The 3,940-nt window shown below is 34.7% G+C and overlaps 1 pseudogene; it reads left to right on the top strand.

Moving 5' to 3' along the window:
• The first annotated feature begins 897 nt into the window (after nucleotides 1-897).
• LOC114051749 lies at nucleotides 898-2,130 on the top strand (annotated as a pseudogene).
• The last annotated feature ends 1,810 nt before the right edge of the window (nucleotides 2,131-3,940 follow it).

Here is a 3,940-nt window from a genome sequence, read left to right as displayed (position 1 = left end):
GAATCCTAACAAATTCCTTTTATGACACAAATATGTCTTTGACACCTAAACCAGAGAAGGCAAAAACAGAAAAAAAAACTATAGAGTGATTTATTTAATGAATATCAATGCAAAATTTTGTTTAAAATACTAGCAAGGAGATTATAGCAATATATCACAAAGATCATAACCAGGTGGGATTTAAAACAGGAAGGCAGGGCTGGTTCAAGATCAGGAAAACTGTCAGTATAATTGACCATATCAAAAACAAAAAAAATGATAACACTGTAGATGCAGAAAAAGTATTTGACAAAATACAATGTGCATTCCTACTAAAAACACCAGAAAGCATTAGAAACCAATGGAACTTTTTCTTAAAATGGTATCTATCTAAAACCAAGAAAAAACATTATCTGTAATGGGAATACATTTGAAAACTTCCCCAAGATATCAGAAGTGCATCAGGGATGTCCATTATCACACCTATTATTCAATATTATACTAGAAATGATATGTATAGCAATAAGACAAGAAAAAGGAACTGAAGGAAATAGAATAGACAATGAGGAAACAGAACTATCATTTTTTGCAAATGGTGTGATGGTGTACTTAGAGAACCATAGCTAATCAACTAAAAACCTAGTAGAAAAAAAATCAACAACTCTAAGAGTTTCAGGATTTAATTAAACCAATGTAAATCATCAGCATTTCTATACACTATGCAAAAAACTCAGCAATAAGGGATAGAAAGAGCAATTCCATTTAAAATAACAACAGGAACATGACTTTTGGGGATGAGCTGTGGTGATTACTGAAAGTCTAACCATGATGTAGCTGCAACCTCCTCCTGCTTTCTTTGTGGGCATTCCTTCCTTCTTTTTCTCTCAGTGTTGAACACAACCATGCCCATCAATGAAAATGCGTAATTCATCAGCTTCCTGGCTTAATGGTTTTAAGAACAAAGGGAAAGACAGCACAGAAATGGGACACTGTCATATTGAAGTGAATATAGAACTGAGGAAAGCTAAAAAAAAAAGATGACCAAATGCTGAAAAGAAGAAATGTCAGCACTTTTTTCCTGATGCTGCTGCTTCTCCTCTGCAAGAAAACTGAAATAACCAAGCTTCTTCAGTTTGATCTGTTTAAGATATTGTCAAAAACATAAGTAGTAATAATCTGGAGGTTCAACTTCAGGCTACCCAAGCTGCTAAGAAACTCCTTCTAAGGAAAAAAACAGCCTCCCATAGACCAAATAATTGAGGCTGGTGTGATTCGAAAGCTTATAGGCTTCTTGGGCAGGACAGATCTTAATCTTATTCAGTTTGAGTCCTCTTGGGCACTTACTAACATTGCTTCTGGAACATCAAACCAAGACAAGGCTGTGGTAGATGGAGGGGCTATACCTGCATTCATTGCCCTGTTAGTCACTCCTCAGGCTCACATCAGTGAACAGGTAGTGTGGGCTCTGGGAAACATTGCAAGTGATGGTTCAGCCTACAGGGATGTAGTTATCAAGTATGGTGCAACAGACCCTCTTTTAGCTCTGCTTGCAGTTCCTGATATATCATCATTAGCATATGATTACTTAAAAAATCTTACCTGGACACTTTCAAATCTTTGTTGCAACAAGAACCCTGCTCCCCCAATAGATGCTATTGAGCAAATTCTTCCTACCTTAGTGTTTTGTGTCATGATAATCCAGAAGTTCTAGAAGATACCTGTTGGACCATTCCCTTCCTCATATATGGCTAAAAAGACAGGATTTGGATCAACAAGACTCCTTCCTTAAGGACTATAGGAAACTTTGTCACTGGAACAGATGAACAAACTCAGATTGTAATAAATTCAGGAGTACTTGCTATCTTTCCTAGCATGTTTACTCACTCCAAAACCAATACCCAGAAAGAGGCTTCATAGACCACGTCAAATATGACAGTTGGCTGTCAGGACCAAATACAGCAATCTGTGAATTATGGACTAGTTCCATACTTCATTGGAATTCTGTCAAAGGCAGACTTTAAGTCACAGAAAGAAGCTATTGAAAAGTATTTCTCTGCAGAGGAAGATCAAAATGTTGTACCAGAATTTGTTTCTGATGGCTATTATATAGTCCAGAGTCAAGATGGCATGTCTGGGACTTTTCACTTTTAGATTTTACAGTCAGACCTTCAAGTCTTATATGTCTTGCTGTTGGTATAATTTTGTCTTACTGTCTCTCCACTTTAATATCTTTTTTTAAATGTGACTTTTAATGTAACACTAATGCATACTTGAACAGTTTGAACTGTGTGCATACTATATGAAACCTCTACCCTCAATAATGTTCTTATGTCTATGTGGAATTTCCTGTCTTGCAGTGTCCTGTAAATTAAAAAAAAACTTAATTCTACACTTTGTTTTACCTTAGTCTGCCTAATTTATCACATTTTAAATGGGTACTACCTTTTAGTCCAAGAAAAGTGAGAGATTCTATTTTAAATGGTGATTATATTCCAAGGATCTGTTATTTCCTCCATATATAGAGTTTGTAATCTGAAGAATGTAATTTTTAAAGAGTTGATTTGACTGAAAATCCATGACTCTGTGCTTGACCCACTCTAGACTTTTCTAAAACTAAGTCACTAGTCTTATGACTAGTAGTTATCATTAGGCCAGGTTGATCATCCTATCACAACTTAGTATAGAATACAGCAGAGACTGCATTTTATCCATAATAGCCTTTGTCAATTCAACATGATGATAGATTCAAACTTCAGTAGAAGAGACATTTGTGTTTTGATTCTGATTATTGTACCTTAGTAAATAAACAATTTCCAATGTGAAAATAAGATAAAATAGCAACAGGTTATATAAAATACTTGGAACTTTGCATTTCAAGATAAGTCAGTGGATTATGTGAACACAATTATGAAGCTTTTTTTACATAAATAAGATAGAGCTAAACCAATGGAGAAATATTAATTGCTGAAGAGTAGGCTGACATCGACCCAGCAATACCACTTCTAGGTCTATATCCCAAAGAGATCATAAAGACAGGAAAAAGACTCACATGTACAAAAAATATTTATAGCAGCTCTTATTGTGGTGGCAAAGAATCAGAAATTGAGGAGATGCCCATCAATTGAGGAATGGTTGAACAAATTGTGGTATATGAATGTAATGGAATGCTGCTGTACTAAAAGAAAAAGCTGAGGAGGCAGACCTAAAAAAAGAACCTGGAAAGACTGACATGAACTGATTCTGAGTGAAGTGAGCAGAACCAGGAGAACATTGTACACAGTAATAGCCATATTATGGGCTGACTGATTTTGATTGACTTGACTCTTCACAGCAATGCAAGAATCTAAAACAACTTCAAAAGACTCACAATAGCAATTGCTATCCACACCCAGAGAAAGATATATGGAGTCTGAATGCAGATGGAAGCATACTATTTACTCTCTTTTCCTTTGTTGCTTTGTTTATTGCTTCATTCTCATTGTTCCTCCCATTAGTTTTAATTGGTCTTTGCATCATGACTAATGGGAAAATATGATTAACATAAATGTATATAAAGCCTATATCAGATTGTATACCATCTTGGGGGGGGAGTGAGAGGGGGAGAAAATTTAAAACTCAAAATCTTATGGAAGTGAATATTGAAAACTAAAAATAAATTAATCAATTATTAATAAAGAAAATAAAGAATATAAGCTTTCTGAGGGTAGAGAAAGAAAAGAGTAAGCTTAGCAAATATAATAAAAATGACAATTGTACCTAAGTCAATTTACTTATTTAATGCCATTTCAATCAAATTACCAAAGGTTTCTTTTATAGAGCTAGAAAAAATAGTAGCAATTCATCTGGAAGAACAAAAGGTCAAGAATATCAAGGGAATCAATTAAAAAAATGTTAAGGAAGGCAGCCTAACAGCTCCAGATTTCAAGCTATATTACAAAGTAGTAATCATCAAAACAATCTG

Source organism: Vombatus ursinus, unplaced genomic scaffold (genome assembly GCF_900497805.2).
Source record: "Vombatus ursinus unplaced genomic scaffold, bare-nosed wombat genome assembly UNPS02014805.1, whole genome shotgun sequence".
In the NCBI taxonomy this organism is placed as follows: Eukaryota; Metazoa; Chordata; class Mammalia; order Diprotodontia; family Vombatidae; genus Vombatus; species Vombatus ursinus.
Note: the sequence above shows the minus strand (reverse complement) of the source record. Positions and strands in the feature narration are given on the sequence as shown.